The sequence below is a fragment of the Cygnus olor genome, chromosome 5, assembly GCF_009769625.2.
Source record: "Cygnus olor isolate bCygOlo1 chromosome 5, bCygOlo1.pri.v2, whole genome shotgun sequence".
Classification (NCBI taxonomy): domain Eukaryota; kingdom Metazoa; phylum Chordata; class Aves; order Anseriformes; family Anatidae; genus Cygnus; species Cygnus olor.
The window spans coordinates 20,244,277-20,262,998 of NC_049173.1; the positions used below are offsets into that span (position 1 = coordinate 20,244,277).

Below are 18,722 nucleotides of genomic sequence, written 5' to 3' on the forward strand. Positions count from 1 at the left end.
ATAATTCTTTACGGGCTTTTTAGGTTTGGTTTATTTTTTAACCATTATGAGTAAGATGCAGCTAGTTTGTTTCTGTTCACGTTCCTCCTGTCAAAAGAGCTTCTACACTTCTTAACATACCTGAAACCCTTCTGTCTATTCAACCCTCTTCAACATTCAGTTCCTCCAAATATCAAAACTCTATTCTTCTACCTCTATGTAGAATTAAATGGTTTTCAGAGTTCAAGGAGAGTTCTTCAGCTAAAAAACGTAAGCTTGAAAAGAGAATGAAAGCAGTTGTGGTTAAAAGTGGACAAAGCAGTAGATTGTCATCTTAAGAAAAGTGGAAGTTTCTTGAAGCCTTGAAGTCTCATAATGACCTTCAGTGCAGTATGCATGAGTCAGAGTAATACCCATGAAAAGCTGATGTTATACCTTGCATGGCTGGCCTAACTAGATTATTCTAAACCCAGGACTTTAAGAGTATCAGAAATGAGAACAATGGAATCTTTTCAACAGACAATTTTATTTATTTATTTTATTTATACTCCAGAAAGCATCTCTTTGAAGCCCATATTCACAGTCTTTGTTTAGTGGTGCCCTCAATTCCCAAACTATGTAATGTTGAAAATATTCTCCTAAAAATGTCAAAAAATATTATTCCAAATTCCTGTCTTTCACAGTCATCATTAGTATATTTTTTCCTGTCCTTAAGATATGTGGTTTATGGAACAAGTTTATACAAACCATTCACTGATTCAAAATTCAGTTTTAAAAGCAGTATTAAGTAGCAAGTTAAAAACAAACAAGCAAGAAAACAAACAACTACTACTACAAAACTAAAAACAACCAAAATAAACAGATGAAAGTCTTAAAAGAGTACTCCCTTGTTCTGTGGCAATATAAAAAGGTAGCTAACTTCTCAATATTGCATGGGAAAAAGTTGAAAGGGTCGAAAATGTATTTTTAAACTTGGGAATTATTTTATTTGATTGACATGTAAAATACATTCTAAATTCTAAAGAACTTAATAAGCTACAAGCACTAGTAGGAATTGAATTCACTTCTGTGTTCTGTCAGATCTCTAGGAAAATCATATGTTCATTCTTATATAAGCAGGAAGATGAAGAAAGCACTTGTTTAAGGAAGTTGGAAAAAAACAGGTTCAGCCATTTTATTGTTATTATTATTATGTGTAAGTAGAAAAAGAATTCATCACCATATTGTTCCTAAATGATATATCCCCTATATACATAGCAGTTGCTCTTGAGAGAAACTGAAAACAAAAATTACAGATGCTTATCAGTCCCCTCACCCCCAAAGTGAATCAGTATAGTTCCATTGTCATGAGAGTTACCACAGGTTGAAAATTTGCAATTTGTTTCTTCTCATTCATGAAAAAGACTTTTTTTTTTTCTTTTTTTTTTAGTAGTGTGCTATGAATTTACCTTCTACAGGTTCACATATTTCACATATTTCACTACCTATTTTCTAGGTCTAGATTAACCCTTGATCCTCTTTGCTTTTGATTCCTTTGAGCCCTCTTTGTCCAACTTACTATAGGGAAATATTAGGTTTCTAAGAAGTAAAGTAGAATAGATTTTAATGTTAGATAATTCTTAAAACTATTAATATGTTATTTTTTAAAGCCACAGTCAATAGGTCTTTGGCCACAATCATTTTAGTCTTGTTTAGTAAAGTAACTATCGTTGCTTGCCTCATAAACATTCAAGTAAAAAGTCCCATTTAGAACTAAGCCCAGCAGCAGAAAAGTCTAATTTTCTGAGTTAATATTTGCAACTTTCAGTGAAAGCAGTGAGTTCTGCATATTTAACACATCATCAGGATCCATCAGGTATGTTCATCACATCAATCCAAATTGTCTCTTTCTGACACTTATAGCTTTTAAATTTATTATTGTGAAGATTATAGTATTTTCTTTGTATTACAAAGACTTTTTCTGACCCCAGGAAATAGTTTTGCACCAGAAGCTAAAGTGAACTTGAAATCTCTTGTGAAGGTTGAACTGTTCAGAAAATGTTTCTGTTGCTTTCAGGATTGTATCACGGCAATGATGATGGCCCAGACAAGACCTTCAGTCACTGGTACCAATTACTGGTACCAATTACTGGTACCAATTACTTTTGTAGGTAGTTTTGGACGAGCTGCCCATATGAAGACAACCAAAGTCCCATGTTAACTATATCCACTCACTCTCTGCTGTTTTTAACCTAATGTATTGATTAATTAATTAATTTATTTATTTTTTGTTATCAACTAAATCAGTGTGGACACTACAGAAGTTAGCATGGTTTTCATCAGCATTATAAACTCAGCTTGGGATAATGTTCATTAGACTATGCTGTTGTCATCCTGGACTGTGAAGGATTCTCAGTGGTGCTGACAGTAGCACACAGATATCTTAACTGACCCAAAGCCCAACTGAGATGAGAGCTACCAAAAATTATAGACATGCTTTCCTGAACCACAGCTGAAAAGTCTGGAGAGGAGCCACTTCTGATTTAGGAAATCTATGTTTAATGGAGTTACCTGCTGGAAAAATACTAGGATCCAGAATGAAGATGAGAATGTTTAGGGAAAGAGCTTGGATTCCACTGTTAGCCTTTAAAGTTGTTTTACATGCAAACACAAGACGCCTCACAACCTTGCTCCACTGGGCTCCCTTTAGGACTCAGAGCTGGCAATATCGTCCAAGATACTATATCCTCCCAGTCATCCAGGTGGGTGAGAAAGAACACGAATGTCAACACATATCAACTCCCACATGATACAACTCCCACTAGAGCTTCTCGGCATTTTCAATCCACTTTCTTGTGAGACAGCAGGAATGCTAAACAGGTGTAAGTGCTCCCCTGCTAAGGGCCCCAGATTCCACCACCCTTACTCAGGCTAGTCAGTACTCTACCATGAATAATATGAGTGATCCCCATGTGACAGGGTAATTCAGTGCCAATGAACATCGTGGATTTTGGTCTTATAATTTTTCTCATCCCCTATTCTTCTAACCTAATGTCCACTTCTGACAGGTTACAAGGAGACTTGTACCAATGTATCTTTATGTCACTCAGGTGCAGGGACAACAAATCAAATTCCAGTCTAGGTTGTTTTCTGTTTGTTTGATTGTTGTTCGGTTTAGTTTGGTTTCATTTTTGTTTGTTTGTTTTGCTTTTTAAATTAATTTTATGTCTAATCTCAGTCAAGTAACATTTGCCATTGCAGAGAGAGTCCATCACTGAATGCTCCCATGATTAATTTTCCTTCAACCCATAAAGGCAAACAAGACTTGATTTCCTGGTATACTCATTTTGCAGACTGGTGTGTCCAAATTCTTCAATTTCTTTATTCAGATACTGTTTCCTTGGAAACAGCAGCCCACATGCTTCACATGGCTTAATGTATGTTCTACCAATTGAGAAACAGCAATTGCAAACAAGCATTATTTAATGATTTGTTAATGTTTAAATATACAGGTAATTACTTTAGTAGTTTTTTCTTACTTCTATCTCATAGCCTACACATTGAGGAATCATTTAAAAGATGAGTATCAAAGAAGTTATATAATTAGGAATCAGGCCAGTAGGTTTGTTTGAAGAAAACACATCCATGAAATCAATACTGCAAGATTCAAATGTACTGATGAGATCCTCAAGATGGTTTAATATTGACCAAGTCTGTAAGTCTGTGGTAGTTCAGGAAACATGAGATGAAGAAAAGATTCAGAGATGTTTTCAATTATTTTGCTCCTAGAAGAGATTCCCTAGAAAAGACTCTCCCACTCCCCCCCCCCCCCCCCCCCCCCCCCCCCCCCCAAGGTACAAATAGGTACAAATACTAGGAGCAGCAAACTACTCTGGATATTTAATCTTTTATTATCAAGCAAACATGAACCATACAGTCTTGCCAGTTTTGCCTAGGGAAGTGGTTGACTCACCATCCCTATGGGTCTTTAAAAGACATTTATATAGAGAGCTTAGTGATATGGTTTAGCAGAGGACTTGTTAGTGTTAGGTCAGAGGTTGGACTAGGTGATCTTGGAGGTCTCTTCCAACCTAGATGATTCTATGATTCTGTGATTCTGTCTGATACTTTAGTGTTTCTTTTATTTCTGCAGAACAACATAAGTGTTATTAAAATTTAAATGAGAAGGACATGAACAATAAAATAAAAAACTCTATGAATTCATTTGTACATGTTTCTATTGTGGCAAGAAGATATATCAGTTTCTTTTCTCTCTGGCCTGCCATTTCCATGAAATGGAATCATTTCAGTCAGTTTATATGTTTATGTTTGTTTGTTTCTTTCCCAAAACTGTTTTCCTTGACTACTGTTTTTTCCATTCATTGGTTCATGAATGTCCAAGAGAACTCCATTGCAAGGACAACAACATAGCTGGTGATTAGACGTCTGAATTCAGGCATGGGGGAATTCTACATCACATACATAATGTGTCTGGACAAACTGAACAAAAGGTAGATTTGCTTTATATGTATAAAGGGTACTTGCTCATGATTTCTTAGTATAATACCAAGATTTTCCCTAATATTTTTAAAGCCCTTCTCTTATGTCCTATTCTACTTGCCTTGACTACTTTATACAGTTTTTAGAGTAGAATTGCATGACTTTCCCACCAAAATTAGCCAAGTAAAAAACAACTTATGTCAGCCAAAACATCCTCTGCCAGATCGTAGAATCAAAACATAGGAAGACAACAAAAATCCATCCTGAGTCCTTTATATAAATCTTATCTCATTCATCTTTTCAGAATAAAGGCTATCTATTACCTTTCCTCAAATACTTTAAGGTGCTAATCCAAAAGAAAAACAGACTCTCAGAACTCACAGTACATTTTAGAAATTTAGTGACAGCTAAAAAGAGTTGGAATAAAGATAAAAGTAATTCACTCTGGTAATAATGGAATATGGAGCTTTTTATTACCTATCACAGGTCGCTGTTCTACTTCCGGTTGAGGGTTGTAGTGGCCCTAGGGTGTTACTTTCTGACAGCTATTTAATGATCTATATAAAATAAGTTGCTCAGCTCACTGCATTTTCCAGTTCCTAGGTATATGAATATACACTTTGATAAGATTTGGCACCATTTTGACAAGTCTTACTTGAGAGGCCAGGGAATGAATGTGACATATCTTGACCCAAGAATGTCTCTTCCAGATTAGGGCTGAGGTAAATAGGTAGAGAAGCTTGAATTAGGAGACCCTGTATTGATTTTGTTCAGTGATGACTTTAGTCTCTAGAATTCTTGATATCAAATTTCTCACCAACTTTAATTTAATTTAGAAGTCATTTCAAGAAATTGATTTTCTCTTCGTAAGTGATTACATTTTATCATTTGGGAACAGGGAAGGCTGGAGGTGGGAGATACTGTTAGCTGTTTTTTAAAACAGATGCTTTTGTCCAAGTGAGCATTGAGGCTCTCAGATGATACCTATTCCGTCAGGGTGAAAGTTTATTATTATCAAGACGCAAAAAGCTGAATGTTTTTGCACCTCCAACCCCTGAGGGTTAAAATCGATTCTTAAGTTCAGATTTTTGCAAAAACACTCAACAGAACAATGAAATTCTTAATAATGAACTAAGCCCTTAATTATATAATTGAGCAGGTACTGATAGTGCAAACAGAGGATATTCCAGACATAGTCAAACTCAAAGCTTTATGGATGGGACATAATTCATTTTGGGTTTAAAGGTCATAGCAATGTAAGGGGCAGTTTTCTGAGGAAGAGGTAAACCAGGTGAAACCTTGCCCATTTGTTCACAGTGGAGATCCTGCAGTATTTTCTCCTTTTTTTTTTTTTTTTTTGAAGTGCATGAATATAATGCTTGATGCTAAAATGCCAGTTAGTACAACTAAGCCTAAGCTTTTGTTGAGAAACAGCTTTTCCATTATAAACCTGGAAAGGATGCACTTCTTATCAGACAGCTGTTTACTGTTTCTTTCCATTGTTTAACTATATATAAGTAGAAAGAAAAAAAAAAAAAGAGACAGAGAAGGTTCAACATAGAACCATTTTATTTCCCTTCTGGCTGACAACATGGCAAACAGGCCAAATCTTGAAATATCCTGAACACCTGCAACTTGCGCAAAAAGAAACAAACGACTGTTTAGCTGTATATGATTCAAATTACTTAAAATAAAATAAATATAAGAGGATGGATTTGATTCTGTAAATCTCTCAATCTCTCTCTCTCTTTTTTTTTTTTTTTTTTTTAATTTTATTTTAAATCATGGAGAACTCTACGTCTAGAATATTTTTTAAGGTCACAGACATACTGGAGAGATTCCAGTCAAGGCCCATAAGGCTGACCAGGGTACTGAAGCATTTGTCATATGAGGAGAAGCTGAAAGAGACAGAGTTGTTCACTGTTTGAACGATGATATTTCAACTTTTTGACTTTTTATTTTTTTTTCACTGTGAGGGTGGTCAAACTCTGAAACAGGTTACCCAATGTTGCGGAGTCTCCTCCTTGGATATATTCAAAATTCAGCTGGATGTAGCCTCTAATGACCTTCTTTGAGCAGTGGAATTATACAAGACAGTCTCCCGAGATCTCTTCCCATCTCAGCCATTCTGTGGTTTGTGATTTTTTGTGTGGTATCTATAACCAGTGCACTACTGTACCAAAGCAATAAGAGAAGGAAAGGGAAAGTATTATCTTTCTCCAGCAATGGTAGATGCAGTTATAATATAGAGATAGATCTTTTGTGAATTAGTTATCCTTAGCTGATCATGAAATGCCTTACTTGGCAAAACACTTAATTTGTCCATTTTGAGGAGTAGCTTAGTCCTGTTCCAAAGGAGGTATTTTTTCCTAAAAATAGAAATAATGCCTTTGACACCTGGATAACTTCAGACAAAAGCTAGACACCCATAGGCTTAAAATTAGTCTGTGCGTATGTGAGAGGGAGTTCAGAATCCTGCTGCTAAGGCATAGACAATCAAATTCTATCTAGGCAGTACTTTCTCAGTTATTTTAGGAATGTGATACTAAGTTCCTTGAACCCAGGTTAGTTTCAAGCAAAGGTAATAAAATGCTTTGACCATCAATTGTCCCTCACCTATATTTTCACTGCTTTCATAGGTAGCCTAATGGGAGAGCTTTGCCTCTGTTTTTGTGTCCCACTACTACTTCCTATACAGAACTAAAGGGCAAGTCTTAACTCCCACAATCCCACTCAAGTCCATAAATAAAGGCTCATAATTTTGTCCTAACTAGAGTACGTACATATGTGACATCAAAAGTATGCATGAATGTATGCACATATACATGTGCACAGTATGAATTTAAAATAATTTAGAAGTTATAGGTCAAAAAAAAATCTTTAGGTGTAGGCATGCAATTGTAATTTCTCAGTCACAGTTGATAGCAGGTTTATATACCTCTCCACCCCACCAAAAAAAAAAAAAAAAAAAAAAAAAAAAAGTGGAAAAAATCCCCCCCAAATCCCCTAAGCCCTCATTTGCTTACCAAATTTTGTGAAGTGCCAGGCTCTTTTAATGATTACTGCATGCCAAACTGAAACAGAAATGTCAGGTAGCCAGCATAAATGGAAAACAAGATTATACCATTTCCTCATAGCCCTGCCAAGGTCTGACACCGAAGTAATGCTTTTACATTTTATGAACATTGGCTCTGTGATAGTTAGGTATGACAATCCTTTAGATACATGGTCTAACTTAAATGCAAACATTCTAATTTTTCCATTTCCACCTCCTGATCTGCTCTCACATCTGCACACCAAGGTATGCCTGCTCAGAACCTGTTAATTCTGTGCCCAGCATTTTGTCTGGTGTTTGGTATTTGTTTGTTTTTGGAAGAGCAAATTTGCAAAATATTTTTTGCAGAAACACCTCAGAAAGAAAAACACCAAATGAACAAAAGGGAAAGGGGGAAGAAATCTCCTGATGCTACCACTTGTGGATTAGCAGTTGTCCTAGGATGCAGAATTTCTGTCTGAAATTGCCAGCTGGAATTTTCAGAAGAAAAATGAAAACTGTGGCATGCTGACCAGACACATAGAAAAGAGACACACTGATTTGCCCTTTGGAAACAAAGCAAACAAAATAGGAGGGAAATTGTTTCAGTATTTTTCCCTTCAAAAGAAAAAGAAAAAAAGAAGATATGAACATTGCAAAATAAATGATGTAAGTATCAGGAATGTAATGTCATCAACATCTTTCAGTAATAGGATCATGAAAAATACTGGAGCAGGAAAGGGGAGAGGGAACAGTAGAAATAAGTAATGCCTTTACTACAAAATATTTTGATCTGTGATCACTGGCACACTGGCAGTATGTTCTCAAAAGCTTTTTTTTTTGTCCTTTTTTTTTTTTTTTTCCTCCCCCTCTATTCTGCTACTTCTAAAAACACCTAGATGGCAAGTACAAACTGCTGAGGTAGCTGGAGAACAGACCAATGCCAAGCTTCAATGCTAAGCTTTCAGAAGTGGCAGTTTCAGTTTAGTTTCACTGATTCTATTGAACTAACTGTGAGAAGCTGAAGCAAATAATAAAAGCACCCGTTCATAGACTATTTAAACAGCTTAAAGAAAGGCACTTGTGAAGAGCATGATAGTGTCCTGCCTAATACAGGTGAAGAGCTGGTAACACTAATCAGGCCCTCAAGGCCCACTGTTTATACTTCATCTCTTTTATTTTGCTCCTCCTCTTCATACTCGTTGGCTGTGGCAAATTCATGAAATTACTTTGAATCCAGGCTTTGTCATTTGAAAGCCAATTTTCATCCTATCTAAGGGTTTAAAGGTATGTTGTTCAAACATGCAGATTACACTAATGACTGTGTTTTGCCAGTTTCTGTATCCAGCAGAAGCAATGAATATTACTACCAATATTCATTCATTTATTTTGATGTAATTTGAAATGCCTGCCTTAGGGTCCAGGCATCTTTATAGCAATTAAAATGTGCAATCATAAACATGGAAATTCACATAGAACACAGACACAATCAAAGCTGCCCCGATAAAGCAAAGCTAACTATTTCTGCATAGCGACACTCCCCATTTGAATATTAAGATATCCACTGCAACGTTACATCCCAAGAGATGCAATGCAAATTCTTCTAGAAAATTAAGAAAAGTCTCTAACAGATTTCACAAAGATTTGAATGGGATTCCACGTGTGTGTTGAAAAATGATTTTTATGTGTGTCCTGTGGTATAATATAAATATGACGAGATGCATTCTGATTCAGGAGGAGAACTGAAAACAGTAGTCAAAATATGCATCAACAAATCCCCTTAATTTTAAAACAGGTGCTATTATTTCATGTTGGGTGTTTTCTCTCCCCCCCCCCTTTTTTTTTTTTTTGTTTGTTTGTTTATTTGTTTAAAACATTTTTAGTGATTATAGTTGAGATTATGTTACAGGGGGATGTTGACTTAGAGAATGATGTCCCAAGCTTTTAGAACTTTTTATATTAAAACAATACTTGAAAATTCTGTCTGGGAGCTAAGACATGTCCAGATGTCCAATGGAGACTGCACACCCTGGGAGCAGTGCTGAGCTCATTCTCCCCTAACTCCTATTTCTAATTCTATTTCTCAGTGAACTTTTAATACAATTGTATTTGTACTTTGCTGAATAAATTTAAGCTTAAGATATCCAAATCATCACAGAAAATGAACTATACCCTTGTGATGCACCTTCCCAAAATAAAATTAACTGTCAGATTTTTCACAAGCTGCTGTGTTGAGTGGCTCTCTGTGAGTAAGGGGAGGATGTTGAACAGGTAGCTCTTTTAAGCATAAAGGTCTTAATTCAATTGCTCACCTACTGTCATAGAAGTGTCATGGATCTTCAAGACTTTTATGTGGACTGACTGACATGGGAGAAAACTAAAGTATCTCAAAGCTTTCCCTGGTGGCAGCCAGGACTTGGGCTCATGTCTCAGTTTATCTCCAGTGCTGTTAAGCAAGCTGGTGTGCAGGAAATTGAATCAAGCCCAAATCAGTTGAGAGTTTATCTTGACAGCATTTACAATAGGAACTTAAGTGTGACTTGAACTTTTCTCTGACCTGAGAACCAAAATGTCCATGTTGAGCTAATATCCATTTTATTATGTGCTCTCCAGCCCCAGAAAAGGGTGGAAACATGCAAACTCTCTGCTGGGAATGGTTAACGCCCAGGTTATGTTTGGGAGAGTGCTCACTGCCTTGGGCCAAAACTTTGCCAGGGAACTGGCTCATACTTCATTGGTACATGTAGCTCACTCCCTGTGTTTAACCTTAACCCTCCCTTTCCAAAATTCACTTAGAGAGATGTTGAGTGTGTGTTCAGGCTGCTGACAGGGTGCTGTGAGGGCTGATGGCCCCTTGTGGTCCACGGGGATTTCCTAGGGCGTCCAGGCAGAGGGAATGGCATCCAGGGCCCTTCCCAACACCCCATCCAGGATCAGGGCAGCCAGAGGCACTAGGACAGCCCCAGATGCAGGCACCAGGCACCTCCCTGGTGCCAGGCCTGGGCCAGGCCAGGACATGGGCTCAGAGGTGGGCCTGGCTCAGCAGGGGCCTCGGCTGGGCAGGACAGGGCCGTGGGGAGCTGGAGATGGGCCCTGCCGTGGCCTTGCTGAAGCAGGTACTGATGGCCCTGCGGGCTGACATGGGGTTCTGCAACATGGGAAGGGTGGGGGAGTCCTGGGAGACAGGCAGGAGCAGCAAGGCCTGTGGGGGTACTTTGAGGGCCCTGACAGCGACCTCCTCAGCATCAGTATCATTATGGACTTAGAGAGACTCTAATAGAGACTCACACAGAGGCTACTGACTACAGAGGGAACAGTATCAGCTTTAAGCAGTGGGAGATTGCAGCGTAGCTCCTAATGAGGAGCTTACCTAAGGCAAATTGTAGTATTTAAGGTCTTTAATGTAATAAGTCTGTTAGAGAGCATCTACAAGGAAATTAGACAAGCAGTTAAACAGTACAGAATAGTGAAGTTGAGCATTCATCTATTCTGAATTCATGGAGGAGGTCTGAGCTCAGAACAAGGCAGTCCTGGAAGTGAGGACTGGTGGCTACCAGCAAAGCCCTTTTAATGTCCCCACTTTTGCACACAGCCCTGCCTCTCTACAGTCAGCGTTAGTTTGCCCGTCAGTTTCCAAAGTCAAAAGCATTTTATATACTAATATTAAAATGAATGTTCCACCACACCAGAAACCCATTTACTTTCAGGGCTAACACTGATAAATTTACTGTGAAGAGTACACAGAGTAATGTGCAGTACAGTATGTTGCCTGCTTTCCAAGGGCCTGGCTAATGGGGAAGCATGCCCCGTGTTGCTTTTTATTTCCAACACCCAGCTGTACGGAGGCAGAAATTTAAAATTAAAAATAACCTTTCAGCTGATTCCTTGCATAATTGCTATCTTGTTTTGTTAATACTGTGGCTGAATTATAACTTGCTGAAGCCCTTGAGATTTGCATGCTGGTTTATCAGCCTGAATTTGCATTGACATGCTTTTCAGTCAAGTGAGTAACTAAATCCTATGGCCTTGAGTGAGCCTGGCAGTATTTGCATAGAAAATCAGAGAAAGATTAGGGAGAATGACTATATACTGTCTCCATAAATAGATTCAATACTGCAAATGCGCACATCTTAAAATACTGCTGAATTTCTTTGGACTGTAGCTGACATACCAGCAATGATTTGAAAAAGCAATACAATAAAAATAGGTGAAAGACAGACAAACCTCTGCTGCAGTGCCAGGCAGCCTTTCACTGGGGATGTTGGAAATGGCCAAGTCTCACTGGACTAGCACTCATGCATGAACATGAACAGACTACAGCAGCCATTTCACCTGAAAGGTTGCTTATCATTTTCTGTTCACAGCCCAGTGAAATTAGAACTTTGCATTATTGTGGAGCAGATCTATATAAAGACTAAACTTCTCAGTTTCCCCAGAGTGTGTTTTATATACTTTTTATGTGTTTTTTTTTTTTTCTTGAAAAAAAAAAAACAAACACAAAACACACACAAGAAAAAACAATAGTTCATTTTGTAAAGGTCTCATCCTAGCTGGCAAAGGGGTTGATAATACCAGACTATAGTGTTAGGTTTTTCTTCTGTTTATTATGAAAGATTTGGAAAAAAACATTTTGAGTTAATACATGTTTATGTATTTCATTCTTAATAATCTTCTGAATGAGGCTTATTATCACCAAACAGAAATAGACCTGTTCCAGATGGTTTTAGCCAGTATTAAATGCTTTGCAAGAACCTTCAAGAAGCATCATAGAGGAGAACTATTGAATTAGTTCCCCTTCAGGTAACTATCTTGAGACAATTTTTATTATTCTTTTTTCCTCATGCTCTAATCTATCATGATGTACTGTATACCTAATTTTGCTTAATGTTACTAAAGCTATTTTGAAGTCTGAGCATCAGTTAAGTAAGTTATATCCATAAATCTAAAACTCCATTGTGAACAGCAGTATTGTCCTTGGAGCCCTTGAGCTTTTACAAGAATAATTCTGCTTGAGTCTAACTTCTGATTAAACCAACTCTTCATGTTCCTCAAGTTTCTGAATGCTTCTCTCATTTGACAGCAGAGAGTAGGAGCAGATGGGTTTCATTAGATGTCCCAAACCTTTATCTTTTAATCACCTGCCTCACACAATCTAAGGGGGGAAAAGGGCAGATATATGAGAAATCTCCTCCTTTCTGCTTCTCTCTCTCTCTCCAGTTCTCTGCAAAGCATCTGCTAAGACCTCATTCATCACTGTGAAAGCTGCGAATGGATAGCTGTGTAATACCCCAAGGTCCTGTCTGCTGTGGTGGTATAGTGCCTAACCTCTCCCCTTTTAAAGAAAAGGCTACATGTACTTTTGTCAACCTGTCAGCAAGCACTTCTCTCTCAATACTGTTTGCTCAAACCTCACCCCCACCATCTCACAATGTCAGCTTTCTGAAAATGTTTCATTTTGAAGAAAGCCCTAGATGTAGTTCTCATAAGCATGTATTCCTTATTTCATTTGTCAGTGCACAGCCACATATGGGATATATATTTGTGTGCATGTGCCTATTTATGTGTATATATATATCTACGTATCTCACAAAATGTGAAAAAAGGTGATTTTCGGTGTCCTTTGCGTTTAAAAAGTATCAGTGTTGCCCCCTAAATTTAAATTTTGACCACAGTTTTAAGGAAGTCTTCAATTAAACCACAACCTCCCTGCTCTGTTTTTGTTTCAATGAAAAGTGGTCCACAGGATCCTTCAGAAATAAGAAATAATATTCTCATTGGGCTGCTGAAGAGTAGCAGTTTAATTCTTTCCAGAAGAGTCTTCCCATATTCTACTACTGTTTTCTGATGAATGCTAATTTAGGATTCTCATACTAACTCACATTTAACATTAATCACGGTTTTCCACCCCAAAAAACACCAAGACTGATGGCTGATTAAAATAGATGTCTGAAAGTTTCTTTGATTTCAGGCAAAATTTAGTTCAGCTCCCGTACTTTTTAGCCAGTTTTTATCCAGCTAAGTTTCTTTTTGAGCTTTTTTTCTTTCTTTCTTGTTTTAAATCTTCTGTCCATGCCAGGAATACTCTCATCAGACTATGAAAGAATAAAATCTTGCAAGCTTTCAGTATTTCCATAGTTAATTTTATAAATAAGTAACTATTTCTGTATATATACAACATGATCAATTTCATAAGATCGAACAATAATTTGAATGCAAACAGCATTTAAGAACAAATAATTAATATAAGTAGTGCTTAAGCACTGCTTAGGTGACTAATTGCATTGTCTCTAAGGATTGTGTTCAACTTCCACTGAAGTTACATAAAGAGATATGTTCTTTCTTTCAAGATATTTTTAAATTAAAAAATAAAAATAAAAAATAAGTATTAAGAAGAATCCAAACTGTAATCTCAAAATCTTCTTGATTTGATGGAAATATGTGTATTGAAAATGAATCAAACTTTCTGTCTGCATTGTACTGACTTGTTCCATAATTAGTCAGAGTCACTAAACTTGTGGAGAAGAAGATTTAAATTCCTAATGTGAACTTAAATCCACTTTTTTTTTTTTTTCATTTTTTCCCTGCAATATTAAACACATCTTTAAATGGAACAAAGTAGTGTGAATGCACGACAAAAAAAAAATGTTTAATATAAAAAGGATATATCCAATAACTGATTCATACCAAGGGAAAAGAAACTTGCCTTCAAGATACAGTTTATTCCTCAAGCAATTAATGAACCATTTTTTGTGATATAGCTGCGTGAGCAGCTCAGCTTCATTATCTATTTTTTGTGGACATGCTCAAAGATGACATATTTATACCCCACAGGTATTCCTGGCGATATATACTAATAGCAGAGATTAAAAGTGGTGGTTTGGTTTTGTTTTGTTTTGTGAAGAACTTAACTAAACTTGGCAAAGAATTCTTAGCTACAGCTGCTGTGTTACCTTGACTGCCAGGTAAAAGGCAATTCAGCACTACTATAAAATTGAATTGACTAGAATGTTTTTAAAATATTGTAATTAGATTTCTTAGCCACTGGAAAGGATGGAGTTTGATTTTAGCTAGGTGAATCAATAACATTTCAGATTACCTATCTCTGATGGGCATTTAATTTCTGATTAATAAGAAAGTTATTTCATGTTAAAATAATACTAGCAGAGTATTTAAAAAAGAGGGATAACAGTTATGTGTGTGCTGACAAATTTCCCACAAAGCAATATTTCATAAAATTTTTAGGCTGTTAGCTTAGCATCACCACCTAACTGAAGGAATTTAATGCTTTATATTTATTAAGGTTAGTACTACGAATAAAAGCCAATGAATTGCTAGAATTCCTAATAACATGTTTATTGGTACACAGTGGCATACATAGTAAACAAGGAATATTTCTCATTAATTTCAATATACTGAACTGTAGCCTGCTTTTTAACCTGTCTGCAATAAATTACGCTTCTTTATGTTGTCTGTATCACTTTAAAATGCCTTTACTTCATAGTGTCTCTAATGGAATTCCTTCTGACATTTCAAACAGCAAAATATCTTCAAAGCATCTTGGTAAAAATCTCCAGTTCTCTTCCTTCCCCTCCCACAAAATTTTGGACAAAAGTGATTTAAAATCATTTATTTTAAACTCAAACTATTTCTCTACCACCCTTGCCACCTGCAGCACCCCTGTTTTACTGCCTTTGAACAAGCTGGAACAAAAGCTTAGGAAAGTTATCAGAAACAAAGAACCACCTTGTCATAGCTGAATGAGCTGAATGTGTGAACTGTATGTCTATAATTCAGCTTATTTCCTGTCCTTGTTGGCTAATTAATTCATTTTAAAAAGTGTTATTCATTGACTGTAAGAACCAAGCGTATCCGGTGAAAATTTAGGAAGGCAGAACTCTAGTCTAATCAGCTGTGACCCTCTCAGGTGTTTCCATATTGTACTCCAGTTACTTACCCATCTAGAACCTGCAAGGCTAAAGTCTCCAAAGTGAAGCAGCAAACTAACAAAATATTCTGAGGCAAAGCAGAGTTACTGCATATACTTCCTTCATTACACTCCCTTGGAGGGTACTGAACTTTGAAATTGACTTAAAACTCTTTTATGCTTCTATTGAAAACAACCCCTGTGTGCTCTTGGTTCTAGCCTCATAGCATTTGAATCTCTGTAATGATTTTGCTTTTATAGGAATCAGATTTTCAAGATATGGTGTAAGGTGAATACTTTGATATAAGCCATGGATTTGCTACTGAGTGTCCTGTGCTTTCTGTGCAAAAATTGGATGGTCAAAAATTGCTGGGATAAAATTAGAACTGCAAAGCTGAACTGGTGACCAAATGTAAAGCAGTTGGACTTTTTCCATATCTTGGGTTTCAAACACTTGAGCAGTATTTTGAAGGGAGAAGGGGAAAAGTAGTCTTTCTTGGCGGACTGAGAAAGGGATTAAAAAAGACTTACCTCCTTTCTTTTTTTTTTTTTTTTTCCTACAGCTTCTGCTAGGTTGCTGGGCATCTGGGGGCAAGTGATTTTATTAATTTTGCCTCTGTTCCTCACTCTAAAACAGAGCTGCTTAATGTAATATTTCTGCAGAGATTTTTAATTAGCTAAAGGTAACAAATACTTATGAGAGAGAGCCATTATAAATTTACCTTCCTTTTTTTTTCTTTAGCTTTTTTCTTTTTTTCATGCTACTTAAAGGTTTGTGCTTATTTTGGTATCTCCAGAACAAAATGGAAGGAAAAGAACACCTTATGCCAAAACCTACCTTTATACAATATCCATCTTGAATTGTTCTTCATAGAATGCCTAAGAAATGTGATCTAAAGTTACACAATCATAAACTCATTAAAATGCTGTGTAGGAAAAGAATAGTGCTAGTTATTTCAGCTTCTGATGGTTAATACCAATAAGTAAGAAAGAAGGTGAGTTAAATGACCATCAAACAGGGGAAGGTACACATATGCCAGGTACTGTTTTTGGTTTTCTGTTCTCCTTTCTGACAAGTGGAGGTAAAACAGCATCCTCCAATTAGGAATAGCTGAAGACAGCGGGCAGTGAGACAAAAGCCTTGCAGTGGACCTGCACCTTTCAAAACAACTTAAGCAGACAGACAGCCCTACATTTATGTTTTTTTTGTAAGACACCAGACCAACACTTAATCAAAATTTTCTTCTTGGTAATGTATGAAATAACTAGTGTACCCAGTCTCTGGAGCACCTTCTAGAAGAACAACTTTTCCCACCCTGAATCTCACCTGCTTGTTTCGCATGGAGCTTTCATCCAGCAAGATGGCTTACTAAGAATTGCTGCACTCTGGATTTCAGCTTTAGTCACAGATACAGCTTTTGCTAATAAGCATCTGCAGGGTTGTATGCAGGACTTTCACAGCTTCCGTACAGCTCTAATCCCTGACAAATAGTTTTTGTACTTTGCAGCTAATCTGACTTCTGTTTTTTTCTAAAGAAGTAAGAAGTAAACAGTATTGTAAGTATGAATGAAAACTGCTGCCTATTTCACATCATCTGAAATTCAAAGCAAGACCAACAGTGTTGAAAATGACAGTACATATGCTACGAGCATTTGAATTTTCAACAGCCTGTGCTTAATTTCACATAATTGATACCTGCCTAAGATAGAAGCTTGCAAGTACTCTTTATGAGACACGGAAATAGATAAAGAGCTAGTGTAAGAAATAGAAAACAGACAATGCTGGTAAGTGAAACCATGTCCACTCTGAGGGAAGCATTAAGTGTGTCCCACATGGATTAAGACTCAGATCTCTACTGCCTTTTATCCGTATAACTGATCTGGACAGTAGGATTAAGTTTAAGTGGTTACATTTGCTGATGCTGATTGGAGAGCAGCAAACACAAAGATAGCTGCCAAAGATACTCAGGAGGTAGAAATTTGCTTTAGCTCTGGGCTACAGATTGACATACTGTGTTTACTTGTTCAAAGTAGCCTGATTCAGAATTCAGTCTGGTTTTGCTCTGATACAATGCCATTGATTCACTAGAATTACTTCTAAGTTATCCTCATCATTTTCTAATACCAACAACAAAGGTTTCTATATTTAGCATGAACTTACCTTTTTCTGGAAGGGACAAAGGAAGAAAGACAAACATCTTCAAATCAAAAAATAAACAATAATACACCTCACTGAAGGTAAGGAATATCTTAGTTGACAGTAGGAATCTGTTATCCTAAGAAACTGTAATATGCAAAACTGGATGTGCTGCCACACTTTTATTTCCCTCTTTCCCCCATATCTATCCATTCACAGGACCAGTAAGTCTCAGAAGAATAGTTTAAGATAGCATCAGGCGCCCCCTTGATAAGTCATAACAGTTATTATGAGCTCTAACACTAGTGGCATCTTATACTTAGGTATGAAGATCAAAAAAAAAAATAAAAAATCTACAGCTGCCTCTTTTGGAGGCCCATGACACTGAATTCTTCCATTCTGGAAGACAGATCTCCAAAATATTTTATGCCACTGGAGTTCCAGAAACAAAATAGTTTGTATCAGGACCTTCTATTACATGAAAACAGATTAATTTCTGGAGAAAATCCAGCTAAATTATAAAAAGTTTATAGAGTGGCAGTTAGTCCAAAATTTAATTCAGCTCAAAGCAGGTACAGTACCCGCTGGAATTAGTGTTACAATAGTGAAAATTTCTGAATGACAGCTAAATTGAAGCTTTCTGTGAGTCATCAAACAGAAAAGTTTTGAAGAGATCTCGGCTAGAAGTGGTATTTCAGGGTTTAAAAAATATTTCTATGATAAAACATATAATTATATACATTCCATCATTCTTCCAGAAACTTGCTAAGGGCAACATTTATCATTAATCTAGGATGGCATTCCCTGGATTTTCCTAAAAAATTACAGCTATAAATGACAAAAGATCAAGTAAACCTTCCTTAAAAAAATTTGCAACTCTCCCTTTCTTTAAGTATTTTTACATGGTAATTGCTCTATGATTTCTGAAAAAGGCTTAAGCAGTCTTTGAATGAACTAACTCAGGTATTATGATAGAGTTTAGCTGCATTAATATGGAGATCTCTCTAGAATAATATGATCAACTGTAAGTAGATGTGTAAAAAAGCGTATGTCCGTATGATGGTATTCTATGCCATTTTGATACACAACTGAAGTATTGGCAATTGGAGTAGTACACAGTCCAGGACATTTTTCTGAAACATATGCTATGGTCCCAGCAAAAGTTATGG

The 18,722-nt window shown here is 36.7% G+C and overlaps 1 long non-coding RNA gene across 1 annotated transcript; it reads left to right on the top strand.

Annotated features, from left to right (window-relative positions):
• Positions 1-10,120: 10,120 nt before the first annotated feature.
• Positions 10,121-17,634, top strand: LOC121071041. The gene is made up of 3 exons (XR_005820341.1): positions 10,121-10,608; positions 12,193-12,292; positions 17,567-17,634. It is a non-coding gene; the product is annotated as an uncharacterized LOC121071041 (long non-coding RNA).
• The last annotated feature ends 1,088 nt before the right edge of the window (positions 17,635-18,722 follow it).